At 37.9% G+C, this 22,243-nt stretch overlaps 1 protein-coding gene across 2 annotated transcripts in view; it reads right to left on the bottom strand.

Moving 5' to 3' along the window:
• Positions 1–1,392: 1,392 nt before the first annotated feature.
• The window catches only part of PEX2 (peroxisomal biogenesis factor 2), a 347,720-nt gene continuing 326,869 nt past the window's right edge, over positions 1,393–22,243 (bottom strand). For both annotated transcript variants that reach the window (XM_075743853.1, XM_075743854.1), the window contains exon 3: positions 1,393–1,406. The gene's annotated coding sequence lies outside the window, so the exon portion shown is untranslated. The remainder of the gene's footprint in view (positions 1,407–22,243) is intronic.

Raw genomic sequence — 22,243 nt, 5'->3', positions numbered from 1 at the left:
GGGTAACGGTGAAGGTCTCAGGGCTGAGATGGCACTTCAAACTATGCAGCTTGGATCATATCCTGACAACTTGTCATATGAACTGATGGGCAAAGGTAAACTGGAAGAAGCCTAGCCACAACCAGTTGTTGAAAAAGAAAAAAAACTAGGTTCACTGAGTATGCCTCCTAAGGATGGTGGCGCATTTTAGAGATTGTTAGACTGACATGGCTGAAACATGAGAAAAATTATTTTGGAAGCTACATTTATTGCAAACAAGACGTGAGCATGTCCATTTCAATGCATTGGCTGGAAGTCTTTTTAAAGGATCTGAAGCAGGTATGCATAAACACTTATAATATCCATTTCTGACTACCAGAGAGCTTCCATGTTAATTTTATCAAGCTTTGTACGTGATTACTAAGACTGAACAAATCCTAATGCATAATCTTAAAGACAACTAGGCGAAATGTGTCTATGACTCGCTAGCTTGTACTCATATTTTAAACAGCAAGGGTTTAAATGACCTAAAAAAAAATTAAAAAAAAAAAAAAAAATCCATCTTATATTGTAAAGCTAAGATCCAGAATTTAAGGACCTAAAATGTTTTGGTTTGGTACTATCCATAGTATTCTGAAATATTTATAGTACCTAGATACAAAAAAAGAGTGCATTTAGAATTGCACATCAATCTTCACTCAGAAGTGCTTTATTTTGTCTAAGTCACACCCTGAACATAATTGTAACATAGCATTTGAAGTTAATTATACTGTATCTAGGAAACACCCTGGATTATATTGCAGGGCTGAATATGCCAAAGGTTTGGGTGCTTCCACCGCCAGCAGCAAGTATCACAGTAGGAAAGTCCAGCTTCTGGCAAAACAGGATAAAACAAGAATTTTTATAGACATAGTGAAAATATACATATATTCATGACTCAGTGGAATGAGTCACAAAAACTGTGTTTTCACTTGAGAAGAAGCAACTTTAACCCATATTACTGAGTTTTAGATGGGTCAGTCATGTTTTTTTATTGTAACTAGTTTTACGACACCCTCTTCCTACTTCTCTATTACCCACCCTGTGAATGAAGATCACGGCATACTCAGGGTTCCTTTTAATCTGGAAAACTCACATTTGAGACAGCAAAGTGCTTAGGAGACCACTTTCAGCTCAAAGAAAAATAATTTTCTTCAGGAGGAGAAACAAAATAGTATAAAACAGAAAAAGAGCTGTTACAGAGCAAGCATAACACTGGAAGGTGTAGGTTTGTTAATTAGAAAATTATGTCTGATGCACATGTTTTCTAAATGCTGCTTAAGATATTCACCAGTGTGACATTTTTCAATGAAACAGGGAATGAGCATGACGTTTAATGGCAGGGAATATCCCTTTGGTCAGTCTGGGTCAGCTGTCCTGGCTGTGCTCTTCCAGCTTCTTGTGCACCTGGTGAGGCGCGAGAAGCTGAAAAGTCCTTGACTTGGTGCAGACACTACAACTGCCTAGCAACAACTACAAACATCAATGTGTTATCAACATTATTCTCATCCTAAATCCAAAACACAGCACTATACCAGCCTCTAGAAAGAAAATTAACTCTGTCTCAGCCGACATCAGGGCATGCATGAACATACAAAGTGTGTACAATAATCCTTGCTGGAATTTGCTTAGCATAGATTTGGTGAATACCAACAACAGGAATTTTATTACTTTGGTGCATAAGTAATTGTTGCAGTGAAAATTCCTAATTTTTCAAAAATAAATGGTGCATAAAAGCACATAAAAGCTCAGTTAATATGTCTGAACTTGTTCAAGAACATGGCCCAGCTCAACCAATGGAACTAGTTTTTTATTCAGCAGAGACCTCTTAAATTCATTGCCTCGCTGCACAGTAAATCTGTTCTTTTAGCAGGTTTTTCTTTTAGCAGGTAGTCAATTAAGGGGGGGACAGGTGTCCACATGATATATATCTTTGCAGTGAAGTGTATGTTCTTACAGCATTTCAGTTATCTTTAAATTTCATCATCTATTATTTAAAGAGTTGTATCTTAACTAAGTTTATGATTTCCTTGGGTAACATGATTATATTTTTAAGCATATAGACGGTGAGGGGAGCATACCTATACTAGTAAATCTCTTTTCAAACTCTCAATTCTATATATTTTAACCAGGGAAGACATATACTCACTTCTATTTGTAATTCTCATCCTTTACTCTTCCATTAACTGGTACATACACTTCAAATTAATGTGGATAAATAAAGGAACACCATAAAGTTATCATTCAGAAATTTAGGATAAGTGGCAAATATAACATTTGAAATGTACAAGCATTACATCGCTGGTCTTCAATGTTAGAGGAATTTCATAGCCTAAATGTCAAAAAGGACATAGGTGCATTTGGGGTGACAGAACACAAACAGACCTGTAATGTTTACTAGATTAATTTTTAACTTCTGAACCCTACAGTGATGATGCTCATTGCTGTAAAGAAATAGAAAAAGGACAGCAGATTCTTTTATCAAGTGTGTTCCATAGAAGCCTAATTTTTAATTAAATTCCCTACAATTTAGTGTTCACAGAAACCGAATAATTGAAATATTAGATGATTCTGAAATTTAAAACTTATTTCTAATGTAGGCATTAAAATGTTATTATAAACAACCGTTCTATTCTTAATTGAATTTTTTAAAAATCTCCATTATTTAAAAAATAATAGATGTACTAATGGAGTTTGATAAGATTACTGTAACTGAACACTGTTATAAGCTCCAAATACTAGGAACACTGCATACACTGCAGATGAATTAGCTGTTCTTAAATTAAGGAATATTACAGTCAGTAATGGTATGACATTCTTTTTTATGGCCATGGCTTGGGTTATAATGTGACAGAAAAAAAATGTAATGTTTCTAAAATGACAGTTTTTAGATTTGTGTTGCCTGAGGTAGTTCAGCTGAACAATAAACTATAATTTGATTGATGGAAAATTGAAGTGGTTCATCTAACTTGCCAGGCTGTCTTACCCAAGGCTTTGGTTTTGCATGTATGATGATGTATCACAGTTTTAGAGATAATGTTGTTTGTATTATACATGAGATTTTTTTACACATAAAAATGAAGACTTCATTACCCAGTAAAGATCAAAATATGCTATGGATTAGCAAGGAATCAGATTTGTTTGAGAATGGATTGGTACATCAAAATGTGCTCTCTTTGTGAAACCAAATGATAAATAACATATAGGACCAGAGTGTCTTTATTTTTATGAGCAAATCAGCCATATCACCGGTTATGAAATTATTAACTTAAAGGAAGGGTGACATCTGCACCCAAGAGAAACAATCAGAGAGTGGTAGCTTTTTCTTTATCCAGAATTAATCCTGTGAAATAACAGACTGGTCAGCAGAAATCTTTTAGAAAGAGCAATAACATATTTATGGATGTATTAATATATACTTAAGGGGGGGGGGAAGATGAATGAGAAAGTAATAAAGGTACTATTAAATAAATATTGGTAATATTTTTATAGGGTTTGTTGGTTTGGCTTTGGGGTTTTTTTGGTTTTGTTTTTGTTGGGGTTTTTTTTAATTACTGATGCAGTGTGTGTACAGCAACAGCTTCAGAAAAATGACTCTATAATATTTTTTTAGCATCAGGAATTTTGAATTGCTCAAACCATTCAGTCACCAGCCATTTTTTCCCTTAAATATTTTGAATCAAGCAGGATATTTGACCTCTGCTCTTCTGCCTTCAAACTAGTAAGACCAGCCATCTCTAGACAAATAAAAACAATGCATCTAGTTTCAGCTGTTAAAGGAAGCAAGATTTGAGGAAAGGATCATATAGCTGGGAGTATGAATATAATGTCTTGTTTTGTTTCCTTTTTTTCCCTTCATTTTCATTCAAAAGGAAAGGCCAGTTGTTGAGCCATTTTGAACAAGGGTTTTTCTTGCTCTTTCTCTTCCTCCTTAAGTACATGAAATAGCTAATACTGGCTTTCCAAGTGAAACTGTAACACTTGAACTTGAAGAAACAGGAGTATTACATCTCTCTCTGCTATTTATTACCCTGCCAAACACTAAACAAGGCTATGATCAAACAAAACTGTGGTAATCCAGTCTTCTGGGAGATTTAATTGGCGTACTACACTCTTTATTTTTTTCTGCAAAATGTCCTGAATTACAGACGTTCAAGAGCTGGGGCTTAATCGACAGATAGAGCTTATTATTATTACACAGAAATGCAGGAGAATTGTATTTGAGACTATCCTTGAAGTAACAGAAGATCGGTCTGTAATGAGATTTCCAAAATTACTGTAGGGAATTCTCTACAGTGGAAGTGCTTTCTTCTTGGGTCATTACATTGCCATAAGTCTTAATTTTCCAGGCATTTTACTCCTTCTCCCTCTGTGTCATGCTTTTTATCAGGGTTCAAATCTGGAAATGCCATTGTCTTTTCAAAGCAGCTTAAAACTGAACTATGCATTCACCAAGACTGATAGAGACAATGCATCAGCAGTAGGATTGGTCTTTCTTTTTTAGAAAAACAAAACAAAACAAAACAAAACAAAAAAAAGTTTGAAAGACAGCTTTCCTGTATTTTGCAAAGTAAACCAAAGACTAAAGGAGAAGGACCTGCAAGATGAAAAATGCTTTTATTTAAGGAATATGGAGAAAAAATCTAATTATGGAAAGAAAGTAAGGATCATCTAGAAACATAGGACTGGAGAAGACATTTTGAGTCTCCTATTCAAACTCAGATACAGGACATCATATAATCCCTTTTACAGAGTTATTGAGCTCTATCTGAAAAACATTTAGGATAATTTTACTGCAAGTCTGTTTAGAAGGCCATTAGAGTCTTACTGCTTGGTAGAGCAGTGAGTCCTTCCAGTTTCCAGAAAAATGTATTAACTGACAACTTATTTCCAGTTCCTCAGCTGGGAATAATCAATATAATGTTTCATCTGAAGTAGCTCTTCTTTCATCCTAGTATTACTAATGGTTTATTGATAGACATATCTATTTTGGGAAATCATCCAAGGAAAACAACTGAAGAAGGGTTGGTAGGAGGAGTATTAGTTGATAACCATGGGATCACCACTGTTTTGGAGCCATGAAAAGGCAAATTTACAAAGTGAGGGGTCAGAGCCAGCAACAGAGAACTATTCATAAGAGTACAGCTTGGTAATGGCTACAGTTCCTGCTGCTATAATTCAAGGATTAAATGAAACTAAAAGAAGTATACTAAAGGAAGCAAAAACAGAGGAAAAACAGTAGGGATTATCTGTTCCTGAGAACATCAGAAAGGGGGAAGAGACAGTTAAACTAAAAGGCAATATTAGTCCGAGAAATAGTAGTGTGAAATTGGTCCTGAGTGTCTTCAAGTTGGGGAAAAAAAAAGAAGTTCTGAATTGGTTGGTCACAGAAAACCTTGAACAATTTTCTAGTTGGAGCAGTGGGGTGCTTTTAAGATACTTCAGACACTTAACATGTCCTGACAAACTCCATCCCAGCTTGGCTTTAAAACATTATATTTGTTATCATAATTTTTTCCCATTGTTTATATGATTCTGATTATACAGGTTTTGAGATGGTTATGCATGCATTAATCCCCTTTCCAGAAGGTCTTTTCTCTTTATCTGTCACACAGATTACTGTTAGATTTAACACTTTTGACTTGGAAAAGTTTCAGGCCTCAAGTTCTTGAACTCAGGTTAACCATATGCAAGGTTTTCAACCCAACTGCCTTTACTACTCAATTCCCATATCAAAATAGATCCTTCTGAAATCCCAAATCTTACCCACTGCCCTACTTTTGTATATTTTCCCTTTAATTTAAATTGAATCAACTTTTTAATTAACTCCATGTTAATTAATTACTTAAAGTTATTTTCTCTAAAAGTACTTCTGGGGGATACTTGATTAAGAAACACGTCAGCTAAACACATCTAGGAATATAGACTTCCTTTGGCTATTAGTTGCATTTGTTCTCCCACATATACCCTGAGAATTAAAATTTCTCAGTGTCATAAATGTTGAGAATAGTGTTTCTCTCCATTAATTTTAGAGACAACTCTGTCCATAGACACATCAATATCTGATTCCCTGTGTGTAGGAGAAGACTTCTATCATTAACTACACCAATGGAATTTCACCAGCCTTCCAAAAAGTGACTTTGGAAGATCCCTTTTAATACATGTATATTCCTTCCTTTTTTTTCCTCTTTTTTTTCTTTATATTTTATCATATGCAGTGTTTTCTGCCATTTTCCACCTTTTTTTCTATATTTCTGGATAAGCCCAGACCTGTATTTCATACCTGTTGTCTACTCCAGGGAACTTATCAACCAAGTTCCTTTTGTCCCCAGATGTCTGTTTCCTGTTCTCTGTCACTGGTTTGAGATTTTCTACTTTGCTGTACAGGTTCCTGGCATTTGAGACTACTTCAAAAAACATTTAAAAAATTATGTAAAATGAGCTAAAAAATGTGTAAATGGGCCTATGGTAGTAATTCAACTGCCATGTGTCTCACTAACATGCAGAAAATTTGAGATAGGAATCAAGTAGTATCCACATTTTTCAGATATGGAAAAACAAAGCACATGATTGATTAAATGTTTATCCAAGGTCATACTAGAAGTTCATATAGAAGTATAAAAATATTTACTGCAGTTTTCTTGTATCTCCAATCTCATGCCTTAATGAAAATACTTACCTGCCCTCCATTAGCCTGCAAAACCGAGTATGGAAATACTACGGGACTTTTTGAAAAGCAATAGGAAAAGAAGACCCTCAATATGCAATGGCCTGTCAAACTTTGTGACAGTTCACCCTTCACTTTTTCCTGGTAGTTATTGTCACAGCCATCTGTATGCTGATTTGTTTAAAACATAGTTTGTAGAATATGCAGCTGAGCATCTGATCCTTAATGTACACATCTAAATTCTTTGAGCTCTTTGAACATTAGAGAAAAGCAACCATTTGTGACTTTTTAATTGGTGTCAGTTGGCTGTATCATTGTTACTACATGACATATGTTACAAGGACTGTTCCTGCTGAAGGTAGGTGCATAGAATGTCACTTTACATTTTTTGCAAGTAGCCGGTATCTCATCAGTTTTGCATAGCACATCATTAGCAACATCACACAGTGTGACAGTATATTGTGCCTAAATATGAAATGCTGATTCCTAGCTAAAAATATATTATTTTTAGGTTGGAAAGCAGTCTCTGTATCATAGTGTGGGTTCCTGAACCAAAATGATTCTGTGATCTGTCACAAAATTGCAAGCTGACAGATTCTACAGAGGAATCTTTTACATTTATTCACATTACCAGCACATTGCAAACAGTTTCTCTCATTTGTTTTGGCCCAAGGTCCTCTTAATCCTGTATGAGTGCTAGCAGGCTATTTCCAAGAAAACAATATAGAAACAGATTTTTGTTTTAAAGAATTTTTTCAAGTACCAAATTTCCATGCCTTCTTTCTAGATGATTGAAGAACATAAAAAGTTTTGTAAGTTCATATTTATATTTTTAAATTGAATAAATGTTTAAAAGAGATACAATTCATACTATTTCTGCTTTTCTCTGCCCTCAGACAGGAGAATATGTGGTCTCCCACTCCTATTAATTTGAAGAATAAGAATAAATTCTTTGATTTTTAAGACCAGGTGAGTCTGTTTATCCTCAGGGAAGAATAAATCCTGGATTCACTGAAACCACTGACAGTAACTTCTGCAGAGCTGGGATCTCTCCCATTGTTTTGTACGTAGAATTCTATCTTCAATATGTAGGAGGTTCCTGGATATATCTCAGGCTTTAAATTCATCCAGCCTTTTCTATATCACAGCTCACTTTCTGGTACTAGATGATTTTGAACCAAGACACAGGCTTGCAACCATTAGTAAAGTCTTTGTGAAATACAGTAAATATTCAGATTGAAAATTCCACTAACTCAACTGAAAGGATAGACTGAAAATCTTATTATAAATAAAATGACAACTACTATCATTTATATATAAGAGGGCATGCAGGCACATAGACTTAAAATTCCTAGCCATAAAGAACTTATAAACCAAAATCAATTTATATAAAACTTAACTATAAACATATCTCTGAGTTTACAGGATTGTAATTACAGATTCTACATTTTAAAGAAAACAGCATCAAGGCAACATACCTCTTTCTCTGCATTTAAAAACACAGGTGAGATCTATGTTAAACAAAAACTTGAGAACAGGGAAATACTAGGGGATATATGAACTGATTTCTGTAAAAATGAAAATTACTTCTTTTTTTTTAAAATGTTTCACCAAAAAGTGATATCCAGATAGGATTTGTAGAAGTAGGATTGATCCTCATGACATCTCACAGCTGTAACTAAAACTATTCAAGGTGGTTTTCCCTCAATATAAATGATGAAATTGACCTTACACTAACCAGAATATCAAAGATCTAATAACTTTTCTGAATAATATGTTGGTTAAATCAAATTGCATTAAACCAAACTCAGAGCAGGAATGTGACAATTTGTGATGAAGTTCCATTTTCCTATTTTGAGAGATGAAAAATACTAAGAGTCTTCCCAAAGAGCAGCATACTTCATTGCTTTTGAGCATAAAAACTCTAGTGTGAAACATAAACAAAGATCTCTCACAGGGACAAGAGATATGTTTGAAAACCAAATGACACTGCAAGGGTCTCTGCCCTACTGGAAAATTGAAAGGAAAAAAAAAAGGGGGGGGGGGGGCGGGAAAGGATGGTGCTTATATGAACCCCTTTCCTTTTTCTGAGGCCAAAATACATTTGTATAAGTTGTGGTGGGTTGACCCTGGCTGGGGGCCAGGTGCCCACCAGAGCCGCTCTATCACTCCCCTCCTTCACTAGACAGGGGAGAAAAGGTACAACGAAAAGCTTATGGGTCGAGATAAGGACAGGGAGAAATCACTCACCAATTATCATCACGAGCAAAACAGACTGAACTTAGAGAGGGAATTCATCTAACTTATTACTAAGCAAAACCGAGTAGAGGAATGAGAAATGAAATAAAATCTTAAAACACCTCCCCCCACCCCTCCCATCTTCCCGGGCTCAACTTCACTTCCGCTCTCCCTCAGCAGCACAGCGGGACGGGGAATGGGGATTATGATCAGTTCATCACGCGGTGTTTCTGCCGCTTCTTTGTCCTCAGGGGGAGGACTCCTCTCATCGTTCCCCTGCTCCAACATGGAGTCCCTCTCACGGGAGACAGTCCTTCACGAACTTCAATGTGAGTCTCTCCCACGGGCTACAGTCCTTCACGAACTGTTCCAGCGTGGGTCTCTCCCATGGGGTGCAGACCTTCAGGAGCAAACTGCTCCAGCGTGGGTCCCCCGCGGGGTCACAAGTCCTGCCAGAAAACCTGCTCCAGCGTGGGCTGCTCTCTCCACGGGTCCACAGGTCCTGCCAGGAGCTTGCTCCAGCATGGGCTTCCCATAGGGTCACAGCCTCCTTCAGGTGCCTCCACCTGCTCCGGCGTGGGGTTCTCCACGGGCTGCAGGTGGAATCGCTACACCCCCTCATCCTCCCTCCATGGGCTGCAGGGGGACAGCCTGCTTCACCATGGTCTTCACCACGGGCTGAGGGGGATCTCTGCTCCGGCACCTGGAGCGCCTCCTGCCCCTCCTTCTGCACTGACCTTGGTGTCTGCAGATGTTCTTACATCTTCTCACTCCTCTCTCTGGCTGCAAAAGCTCTCTCTAGCTTGTTTTTTTTCCCCTTCTTAAATATGTTATCACAGAGGTGCTGATGGGCTTGGCCTTGGCCAGCGGCAGGTCCATCTTGGAGCCGGCTGGCATTGGCTCTGTCAGACACAGGGGAAGCTTCTAGCAGCTTCTCACAGAAGCCACCCCTGTAGCCCCCCCCGCTACCAAAACCTTGCCACGCAAACCCAACACAAAGTGCAGTCAGAAAACCTAGGAAAGGCTAGTCCAGCACACAGTATGGAGAAGCCAAAGCTGCAAAGTACCAGCCTTGGAATGCCTCAAAATGTACTCAGATCAAATGCAGATGATGTCTTCTTCAGATACAGTCTGGGAAAGGTTACACAGAAAAAAATTACATTAAAAAAGTATTTGTTTTGTGCTTAAACGTAGCTATGAAAAAGGCTATAGAGGGAGCATCCTGCTTTACAAACAGCAGAATCAAAAGAGAAAAGAAAGAAAGAAAGAAAGAAAGAAAGAAAGAAAGAAAGAAAGAAAGAAAGAAAGAAAGAAAGAAAGAAAGAAAGAAAGAAAGAAAGAAAGAAATAAAGAAATAAAGAAATAAAGAAAGAAATAAAGAAAGAAAGAAAGAAAGAAAGAAAGAAAGAAAGAAAGAAAGAAAGAAAGAAAAGAGAAAGAAAGAAAAAAAAAAAGAGAGAGAGAAAAAAGGATCTCATTTTAATTCAACAAGGCCAAGTGCAAGATCCTGCACATGGGTCAGTGCAATCCCAAGCAGAACTACAGGCTGGGAGGAGAATGGATTGAGAGCAGTTCTGATGAGAAGGACTTGGGGGGTGTTGGTTGATGAGAAGTTCAGTATGAGCTGACAATGCACGCTTGCAGTCCTGAAAGCCAACCACATCCTGGGCTGTATCAAAACCAGTGTGACCAGCAGGTCAAGGGAGGTGATTCTGCCCCTCCACTCCGCTCTCATGAGACTCCACCTGGAGTACAGCATCCAGCTCTGGGGTCCCCAAGATAAGAAGGACATGGAGCTGTTGGACCGAGTCCAGAGGAGGGCCATGAAGATAATCAGAGGGCTGTAGCACCTCTCCTATGAAGACAGGCTGAGAGAGTTGGGGTTGTTCAGCCTGCAGAAGAGAAGGCTCCAGGCAGACTTTATAGCAGCCTTCCAGTACCTGAAGGGGCCTACAGGAAAGCTGGAGAGGGTCTGCTTACAAGGGCATAGAGTGACAGGATGAGGGGTAATGATTTTAAACTAAAAGAGGGTAGATTTAAACTAGATATAAGAAAAAAATTCTTCACTATGAGGGTGGTGAATCACTGGAACAGGTTGCCCAGAGAGGTTGTGGATACGCCATCCCTGGAAGTGTTCAAGGCCACATTGGATGGGGCTTTGGGCAACGTGGTCTAGGGGAGGGTGTCCCTGCCCATGGCAGGGGGATTGGAACTAGATGATCACCATTCTGTGATTCTATGATTCTGATACCTTTGTGTGTTTCCTCAGACTTGGTTGCTCTTTAGATTTCTCTCCCTAGTCTGCAATCCTCCCAGGACAGTACCCCCTGCAGGTGTTTCAAGGGCTACCTTCGACCAATTGGCACATTTTTAGCTGTCTAACCAGCCTCCCCAGATTGGGGAAGCAGACAGCTTGCCAAGTTACACGGAGGTCTGGAGGCGTTTGGCCCCCTATCTGCCTGAAGAAAGCATGAAGATGACTGTAATGAAGAGTCTGGAAGACACTGAAAATCTCTTTGCAAGTGGAATTCAAGATCACACTCTCCAGCAAAAGCATATATCTCTCAGGCTAACAGCTTGGCTTCTTTGCAACATCCCAATGAGGCCATTCTCCCTCTTCTCACCTCATTATCCACAGCCTCTAACGCACTTTCCACTTGTTGTTCCAGGTGAGCTCTTCCTTAGCCTGGCAGAAATCATTGTAAGGCCAAACCATGGTGAAAGATAGAACACAGCCTAGATCACCTTGGGTTCCTGGTTTGTGAGGGACCTGTGAAGAACATTTAGGATTAAATGAGCACTCCTAGCCCATGGGCACTGACAGAACAGAAAATTAAAATGACTCGCTGGGCAGATATGTTTTGCTGTGTGACTGGAATAACTTGCATAGGTTGCAAGCATGGTATGGGAAGCCAGAAGGCACATCACTACACGAGGAGTCTGTGAGGAATGAGAACACTTATGTGAGACAGTGAGGTCCAACCCGAGGAATGTTTTCTGTCTATGCCCCTGACTTCTCTTCCATCAGTAGCCTTTTGGTGCTGTTCTTAATCCTCTTGATCCTTCTCTGCCACACCAAGCACTACAAACAGATTTTCTAGTTTTGCCACTGCTTGTGACTGGATGTCCAAAGAGACTTGGCTTAGTTCTTGAAGTAGGTCCCAAGGAAGGCCATGCTCTTCTCCATATTAGCTCAGGTAACAGGAGTACACGGTCAAGTTACAGAATTGGCTCACAGTCAAGTGCCAGTACTGCATTACCAAATGGTGATAGCTGGACTCTTCTTCTAGGGAGAAGTAGTCTGCAGCTGTAGGATCAATGTTAAATTGACCTGATTAGTGGCTGTCTCAGCTGGACTGTGGTCTTGCAACAAAGAAAAACAGCTCATAGCTGTGGATGTTTAAGTCCTGTCTTCCCTGGATATATTCTTGGGCTATGTTATAACCTTCTATAATCTGGTACTGATCACTGACTGTCTATAACTGTGTTGCATCAAAAAGACAGTGCTTTAAGGATTCACTTGCAGGAAGAAACAACCAGGGTCATCAAAGCCATCATTGTTAGCAAAGTGCTTGGTTGTACTGCTGCAGCGGCAGAATCTGAAAGACCTGGGTAAATATTCACAGTCATATGTGAAGATGTTTCTTACAATTAAAAAAATGTTCCCACCAGGTTAAAATTATTTTTGCATCTTGTGAATCCTTCCCAACATTATTAATGACAGTTAGAAAAGAAGGGACTAAAACTACTAGATAAATGAGGCTTTATTTAATTTATTCATGACAGTAGAATGACAGCAGACATCATCTCTTGAAAGAACATTTGTTATAGATTCCTTATAGAATTAAGGAATGGCTAAAAAATGTTCTCATATATTAATCTTTTGTGAAGAGATCTAAACTGTGAGAAGAGATTTGAATGCACATTTAATAAAAGCATTATGCCTTTTGTTACATTGTGTTTGAAGGAGGCAGACATAGGAGAAATGATTGAAATCACAGTTTTATGCAAGAAGTTATGGATTCGGCAAATAAAAAAGTCCAGGAAAGAAAGAAAGGTTCTTATAATTATAGTAACCCTTTTGGAACATGATGTAGGCCAAAGACTGTAACTTTGTCCTCATATAACACTCCTATTCAAGAGAAAACATAGAAATATGTGTGTAATTAATAAAATATGGTATTTTTTTCAAGGAAATATTCATTATTTTCAGTCTCATTACAGTCCATTTCAGACATGGACAATACATTGAACTGCTTTCATGAGCTGAGCCTTCTAAAAGATATTTAGAGTGTAGTGCTGAATTACATACAGGCATCACAAATACAGAGCTTACTCTTCATGTCTGAGAAAGGTCAATTATCAGAACAAGTCTCTCTCTTCCTTTGCTTTTGAAGGTAATGCCATGACACCAGTCATGAGGTCACATTTTTTATCAGTTAAGAAACTTAAATAATTTCTTTTTTTTTTTAACAATTATTTCTTAATTCATAATCCATTAATGATGCTAAACTCTAATTTTCAGCACAGAGCTTGTGGGGGAAAAGGCAAAACAGCTGAAATTCAGAAAAGGAATATTGATGTCACCAGTTCAGTCTTGGGGGCAGACGCAGGCAGAAGACTGCATTTCTCAATGATTCATACATATGTTCAAGATATATACATAGCAAAGGTGATACAAATCCTTTTTTCCATTTTCACATTCAAGAAGCAACACATTTTCTGCTCAGAAGTGCAGCTCGTCACACTGGTCCATGCCTTTACCTAAACTAAACTATGTGATCTTGGTCTGACAGGGAGCCACAAAGAAATTCTCAATGACTCTTCTTCAACAGTATATTAAGTATATGAGACTGAAATGATCTTTGCATTAGTTGGTGTTTCTCTTTCCAGTGCTGAGGTCTTGTTTCAAGGTCCTGTTTTAATACTAAAAGTTCCATTTTTTGAGCCAATGTATCTCAGGGTGTATTACTTATGTATGTATACATATATATATGAATATGTAGTAATCTGGATATATGTAATATACCCTGCATATGTATATACACAGGTTCAAACCTGCTCTTGAGTCCAAATTAACCTGGTATCCAAATTAACTGGGCATGGTAAGTTTGCACTTGAGAATGGGCTTTGGCAAACCTGAGAAACATCAGGAACTTGTGTCCCGCACTGTAAGCCTTGATGACTGACTGAGGATTTGCCCTCTGATCAGATGCGTAGTCAGATTGCCCCACTCCCTTTACCCTGAAAAGCTTTGCAACAGCCTCTTGTGGGTTTTGTGCCCCTCACTACAAGACAGACATTGAGGTGCTGGAGCATGTCCAAAGAAGAGCAACGAAGCTGGTGAAGGGTCTAGAGCACAAGTCTTATGAGGAGTGGCTGAGGGAACTGGGATTGTTTAGCCTGGAGAAAAGGAGGCTGAGGGGAGACCTTACTGCGCTCTACAACTACCTGAAAGGAGGTTGTAGTGAGGTGGGTGTTGATGTCTTCTCCCAAGTAACAAGTGATAGGACAAGACGAAATGGCCTTAAGTTGTGCCAGGGGAGGTTTAGATTGGATATTAGGAGAATTTTTTTATCACAGAATCATAGAATCATTGAATGGTTTGGGTTGGAAGGGACCTCAAAGGTCATCTAGTTCCAACCCCCCTGCCATGGGCAAGTACACCTTCCAATAGACCAGGTTGCCCAAAGCCCCATCCAACCTGGTCTTGAACACTTCCAGGGATGGGGCATCTGCAACTTCTCTGGGCAACCTGTTCCAGTGACTCACCACTCTCAGAGTGGAGAATTTTTTTCTTATATCTAATTTAAATCTACCCTCTTTTAGTTTAAACCCATTACCCCTTGTCCTGTCACTACACTCCCTGATAAACAATCCCTCTCCAGCTTTCCTGTAGGCCCCTTCAGGTACTGGAATGCTGCAATAAGGTCTTCCCAGAGGCTGAACAACCCCAACTCTCTCAGCCTGTCTTCATAGGAGAGATGCTTTGAACATCTTCGTGGCCCTCCTCTGGACTCACTCCAACAGCTCAATGTAAAAATACTTCTTCACTAAAAGGGTTGTCAAGAATTGGAATGGGCTGCCCTCGGACGTGGTTGAGTCATCATCCCTGGAGGTACTTAAAAGACATGTAAATGTGGTACTTAGGGACACAGTTTAGCGGACTTTGCAGTGATAGGTTTACAGTTGCACTTGATGATCTTTAAGGTCTTTTTCAATCTAAATGATTCTATGATTCTATGGTTCTATGTTCTCCACCTCTTTCTGGGAAGTGGCATTTCTTGCAGCAAGGGACAGCCCCAATGACTGCACACTGCTCTTCTGAGAAGGGGCACAGTATCAGTAGGGGTGTGTACCCACCAACTGTGGCTCAAGCAATGGCCATACTTTATTTCACCATCAGAACCACAAGCTGCCATCACAAAGGTTTCAGAGGTAGATTTCTTCACTTCGGAGTTGTTTAGCTTTACCACTCAAAGAGTGTGACCCCCATTTTTTTATTGTTTCCATCTCTCCTAATTCCAACTGAGGTCACACTGTCATTTCCAATCTGTAGTAGCTGCAGACTGACTAATCTGCTGACATCTTTGAAGACAAGGCATTAAGAATGAAGAGAATTCACTAGAAAAGTAGAATTTGTTGTTCTGATGTGCTGGGAATGTTAGTCTTAATTATGTATATTTGGTTTTGATGGTGCTATGAGGAGGATCAGAATTGTCTAGGGAGATTATAAGTAACAATCTTTTAATGGTCATCAAACATTTAAAGGTCTGAGAGAGCTGTTAGATTATTTTCTTTTATAAAATTATTTTTATCTTTGTCACTTTTTCTGACATTAATATAAATACCACAATTCACTGTCCTGAGTCCCTATTCCAAATAACCCTACTACAACAAAACAAATAGCTGTAAATGCCACCACAAAACACTTATGAGAAATCAAAAACGGTTGAGACATTAAGTTCAGCCCATAAGATGTAGTTACACAGTGCTTCCCTTTCATATGACTGTTACACCTTTGTAATTGTACTGAGGAGTCAAGCCTCACCCACGGCTTTACTGCTGAGTTCTGCCCCAGCTTGTCTGGAGCACATCAGTGGCAGAACTTGGCACCACTGTCCTCTGAAGTCCCTTCATGGATACAGCTTGAAGTGGGGAAATCATTCCCTCTACCATAGCATTTTTTGCTTTCCCTGTTAAAACCATTATGAATTTTACCTCCATTTCACACTGTGCCCACATACAGTGAAAAAAATTCCTGTCCTTGCTAGAGCTTGCTAGTCTTAAAACTGTAGAGGCTGTGCTTCCGCTATCTCTCTGGAAGCTGTATGATGTAGATAATATTGTTGACCTGTCTAATGCTGTTAAATGGTCCCTCCTAGTCTGTTTACAGTTTTCCTGCCAAGCTGGGATCAGAACTACGACCTTTTGCCCCACCTCATATGTCTAAGCCTTAAGTTGTCAATCATACCAGATTTTCTGCTTTTGCTGTGTTTCAGCAAGGTTATTATGGTGCGCTAAGGCCATAAACCCACTTACTCTCTTGTGGAAGTCCAGCACATATGGTACTACTGACTCCTCTGATGCTTCCAGCATGATTTTCCACTTGTCCCTCGCAAGATCAAGGAGCTCTCTCACCCTCCTGCAAACAGCAGCATGTAAGGCATAAGCCCCATGGTCTCTTCTGAGACCCCTTGACATGCAAGCAGAGATTGCTACAGTTATTTGTCGTCTTATCCCTACTTTTGGCTTTGTAGATCTCAACATTACTTTGGCTGGCCAAGTAGACTCTCTCAGACCCCTTGTCCACACATTGCTGGTAATGATATAGGAAGATCTAGAAACTTAAACCCCCAAATAACTTCCAGAGTATTTTGAGGATACTCAGAAAACATTTGTGTTTGTTTGTACATTTCCTGATGAATTTTCTTCTTAACCCATCTCAAAGGGCCATTGCATTGGATGACTCTATAATTCAGAATGTACTTAAGAAGATAGAAAATATTTTATTTTGAAATACGTAGAAATGATACAACAAAAAAGTACCTAATATTATCTGTGATCAAAAATATATGAAACGGGAAATAGAAGAGCATACAAATTGGTAACGAGGACAAATAAACTTTTAGCTGGTCACTTGTTTTTCTCTAACAGTGGACAGTACCAGATGAGGCAGAGGACATTTTACAACGTTGTGATGTAAAATTTTTAAATTTTGCTCATACAAATTTTCTTTATAACCTCTATCATAACATTCCTTGAAGCAGGAATCTCTCACTTTTTTTTAAAATCTTAACCTTTTTTTTTCTTATTATTGCTTTTAATAAATTTTACCTCAACTGAAGAAGCAGCCTTGCTTGTAGCCTTGAAAGGCTTTTTTTAGGTGGAAAGTTAATTGAAAGTTAGTAACATGGGGAAATGTAAGGCAGAGGAACTCTGTCATAAAGGCCATATCCTTCTTGGGTATTTGAGTTATTTCTTTTTGTTTCTTTTGGTCTTGTCTTCCAAACAGGTATTTAAAAATACATAGCACACTTTGTACTAATATCTTGGAGAAAAGAAATACTGGAAAAATCCCACTAAACAGGAATATTTCTGTCATGTCATATTAATTTTTTGTGCTTCTGAATAAACATGTTATCCTACTCATTGTGTCTTACACAAACTTGTGAGGGTCTCAGTTCTAAATACCAGCTATACTTAACTTATTTCTGTGGTTTTCCTTTTATATGCAATGCATTTTGTTTATCTTAAGAGTCTTTTAAGGCACTATTTTGCACAGGTGCTTAGGAAGAGTCACATCAGTACTTTTAATCTTCTAATTATATAGCTTAATTTCACATCTGGAAGTTTTACCATGCAATAATTGAAAGACATTTTTAATCTGAAGAGAAAAGGGAGATCTTATTCCGTATGAAATCAGACTGACATGGTAACGTTTGGATTAATGAATTTTTTGTTAATTTTAGAAGACTTACCTTCCAAAGTAATTTAAGGTTTCTGTGTTTGTTGATATTGCTTTTTAATGTGACAACTGTGACATGCATTTCCACAACAGATGGATTAATGTCATTTTTTTAAAAATTACTTCACCTAGACAGGTGTTTCCTGTATATGTTTGACATGAAATTAAACATTGCTCCAGATGTTCTGTTTGTAGCAAAGCCAGTTAATTTTATTAGAACATTTAATCACAGATCAACAGCGTAATAGAAATGCAGTCTATGTGAAGCAGATATTGAACAGAACTTCCTAATGTGGAAGAATCTGTATATGGGAGCTAGGTACACGGTTTTGCAGGTGAATCCCAAAAGTGTGCTGACGTGGCATGATACATTTTCTGAATTTAGACCTGAAGTCATGTTATTTGCTTACTTAAAAGAATTTTCACACAGGATAGTTATTTTCCATTGGGGGGATACTGATAGCATATACTCTTCCCGATGTTTACCCACATACATATCATCTCACTAACCTAAGGCAGAGTTTAAAAACAGTGTATTAGGAATTATAAGAGGTTCCTTATCTTTGAGTGTTGTGAGTCCTCCACTGTTTTAATGCTTGGTACCCTTCTGTTAATCTAGAGTTGCATACATTCACAAGTAATTGCCCTGCTTGCAATGCATGCACTAAGGTATTTTATGCCAAACTTAAATATCATTACACGCCTAGCTATTCTTCCATTAAGATTAGCTATAGATTTCCCATTAATTATTACATCAGATTTATTCATCATTAATAAATTAGATCTCCCTGTTCTGTCATGGACTGTTTGGGCCTCATGAAACAGGTGAAGAAAAAAGCCTGAATGTAGCCCTGGTGATTCCAGGGTAAATGTAAAAATATTCATAATTTTTTACTTTGAAATATTAGTTTATGTATATGGACTAATAACAACTTAAACTCCTGTGATGATTGATGTTTTTTGTTGGCCCGTCACCTCATTGTATAGAAGTTTGTTTTAATGAGTTTCTCTAATGAATATTTTATATTGATACTTGGATGAATGGCATATGGTAAATGCAAGGTAAATTACAGCTCTTTAAATAAATATTTTTCATAAATTATTTATTTTGTGATGCCTGTATTGGTTAGATGTCATGTCAGATGAAGACTGGAAATTATTTACTCTAATATTTATTTGAGAGTTGAAAAAGTAAAAGACTTTTAATTATTAACAAGCTTCCAATATACTTGTGTAATTTATGGGAAACTACCATAAATTGTGTAAGATTACAATTTTGTGAGGACAGTTTTATTTGTATCATGCAAAATAGAATAATCTCTTGTGCCTTTACAAGAAATTTTATTTATTCATACAAAAAATATTGTGCTGTTCCTGCTAAAACCTATTTTGATGAATTTCTGGCTTCCAAAGGATTATGAGTTCTTGTCAACTGTCATTATTTCCATGATAAGTTCCTGGTTATTTTTAATAGTGCCAAAAATTAAAGTTAAAAATCAACAAGAACATATGTAGTAGATTGAGTGCCCTTGGTTTGTGTTGGAGTCCATGACTCTTACAAATGAAGCTGCAGAACATAGCTATTTCAATGCTTAGTAATGACCCAGTTCCAGATCCCCACTGAATTATTCCCACTGTTATTATTCTTACTGAAATTAGAGAAACCTGAGGGCATTTTAGCATCTTTCAGAACTGAACCAATTTTTCTTTCACATATGCCAATGCCTACCATATAAAAACAAACCACCCATGCAAGACAGCTACTGGAACACAAACACAAAACTGCAACAGTGTCTACATACTGTAATCTTTAAATGTGCCGTGTTAGAGATGCTTACAGTTTATTTGTGCTCACCTGAAGATAACTGGCCAAAAATGGGAGATTTTAACTTTAGACATCACCTACTATGCATACTCCTTGAATACTAGGAGCTAATTTCATGACTAATATATTCCATATGCTTTCTAGAATAAACAGAGCAGAGTCCTCAAAAACTGTAAGTAAATCACATCTGTTTTCAAGAGATTTTTATACGTCTTTAATCTAAATTTATAATTCAGGGCATAATTCTGATGTGGAACTTTTTCTCATATGTATACATATAAGTGGTCTGCTTAAATGAAAAAAAAGTGTCTGCCACATTGTTCAGGATGGTGGCTAAATGCATGATCTAGTCTTTAGTAAGATATTTTGAAAGTACTAATATATCACTGCTTTCACAGAAGTCTTTAAGGAACAGTCTATGAAAATGGTACATAGTGGATATTGATTACACAAACTAAGCGACAGTGTTAAGGCACTTCACGTCATGTGGTAGCGCTCTCATTGAAGTGAATGGCATGTTGCATTAATTTTTTGATTGAGTTGAGTCTTAGTCTAGTGGCCAGTTCAAAACTGAACTGATTTATTATGCCTTACAATTTTATTCAAGGAAAGCTAGTGCTAGGGATACTTCTGTTACAACTGATATTTTAGGTTGACTCAAGTAAACTTCCCAATAACTGTATTTCAGATAGTGGGTCTACTTTCTGTTACATTTGGACTCCTCACATCAGGGTTATATTGGATTATAAATCATGTAGAAAAAAGAAAAAAAAAAAAAAGAAACATTTAATTTTAGGCATAGTTAAAAGGTATTCGTCTTAGTTTTCTTCCACTGCTTCAGCTATGGTTCTGTGTGATTTAGCAGGACTAACACCAAAGAATAGCACTTTTTTATTGTCTAAGTCAGAGCTTAGCTCCACTCCAGAAAATAAGAAATATTCAGAACACCATCGTGCAAATTAAGATGAAGTTAAGATGAAATCAGAGGTGTGGAGTTAAGTGTATGTCATTCCATATTGTTTTATTTTGCATGTACACCAACTCTGCAAAATAATGGTTGCAGACAGTAGGTAATTCTTTCAGTCCAGCACTAAAACATTTACCCGAAACAGTAGTTCTCCTTTTACAACAAATTGACACTAATCAGAGACCAAGGCAAACAAAAAACTCTTCTAGTATTTTTGGAACTTCTTTTATCTAGACCATTAAAAATCAAGACAACAATGCATATTATATTTCACCAAAACTGAACACTTGCTTATATTCTAAAGAAAAAAATTAAAATTTGAAGATGATATCTAAAAGCCATAGATGATTGCTATAATGATATTGCTGTGAATACATGCCTTATAAAGTATTCAAAGAAATGGTACACTTCATACATCAAGGCTGTCAACAAATTCAGGCAGCCATTCATACGGAAGTCACATATAAGCTATGTTTTCTGGTTTGTTTCACTTTGTTTTTCACAACTACACCTCCTTTCCTGAAGAATGATGACCTGTTTCTATGCCTAGCCTCTTTCAGAAATTACACCTCATATTGGAAAATTATCCTTCAAAGATTGACTGTAGTTTTCTGTTTTTACAGGCTGATCCTTACAACCTGATTTCCTACTCTGTCTTTAGAAACCTCAGTAATGTTAGTAGCCTTATCTTTTTGTAAATGTTATTCTATTTAAGTTTTTGATTTGTCTTCTCTTGGATTTTATTAAGTAAAGAATCCTGTTCCAATAAGTACAAAAATCTCACGCATGAATGTGCATGTATAAACTAGTGATGAGTATGTGTTACAGGTCCCCCTCTGTGCTGGATCCACAGGAAATCTATGTCTGTTATAGCCACAGCTACAGGGGATTGGTTTGTTTTCTCAAGCTGTAGTAGCTCATGCTGTTAGCTCTGGAGGTGCCTGGTGTAATCTACAGTGAGTTATCCAAGATGGTATCTGTTACACAAATGCACAGATGCCCACACAAACATGTTCATTGCGCATTTCTGTTGCATAGTTCTCCAGCACAGGCTGAAGGTTACAGTAGACTTTGGGTGGAAAAGCAGTTGTGGAGGAAATAGGAGAAATTACTCTATCTCTTACTCTCCCAGGTGGAATGGGTCTGCAGATGCCATTGCCTTCCGATACTTATTCTGGAGTATTTCTGTTTCCTCACTATCTGCATCACCATGATGTCTGACCAGGAACAGTTCAACACCCCAATATTTCTTAGCAATGAACTCTATAGATAGTTTGCCATCAAGAGAAGGCTATGCAGTAAAGCTGGTAGCTCAGCTGGAAACTATGCTGTCTCCAGAGCCAAGTGTGCTGCTGCTCAGACAGCTTTCCATACTGGTAAGCACTTGTAGTTTGTCACCAGGGGCTCCTTAGTCTGTCAGACCTAGACTGTCAATTGTGCTGGGAAGCGCTTTTCACCAGAGTCAGAAGACATTACAGAGAGAGTGCAGACATTGTTAAGAGGTATGGTGGGACAAGAAAAGGGGTGGAGAGTTGAAATATGAAAGTGTTCGGAGTCAGG

Source organism: Balearica regulorum, chromosome 2 (genome assembly GCF_011004875.1).
Source record: "Balearica regulorum gibbericeps isolate bBalReg1 chromosome 2, bBalReg1.pri, whole genome shotgun sequence".
In the NCBI taxonomy this organism is placed as follows: domain Eukaryota; kingdom Metazoa; phylum Chordata; class Aves; order Gruiformes; family Gruidae; genus Balearica; species Balearica regulorum.
The sequence above is the reverse complement of the archived record's forward strand: the minus strand, read 5'-3'. Positions and strand labels throughout refer to the sequence as shown.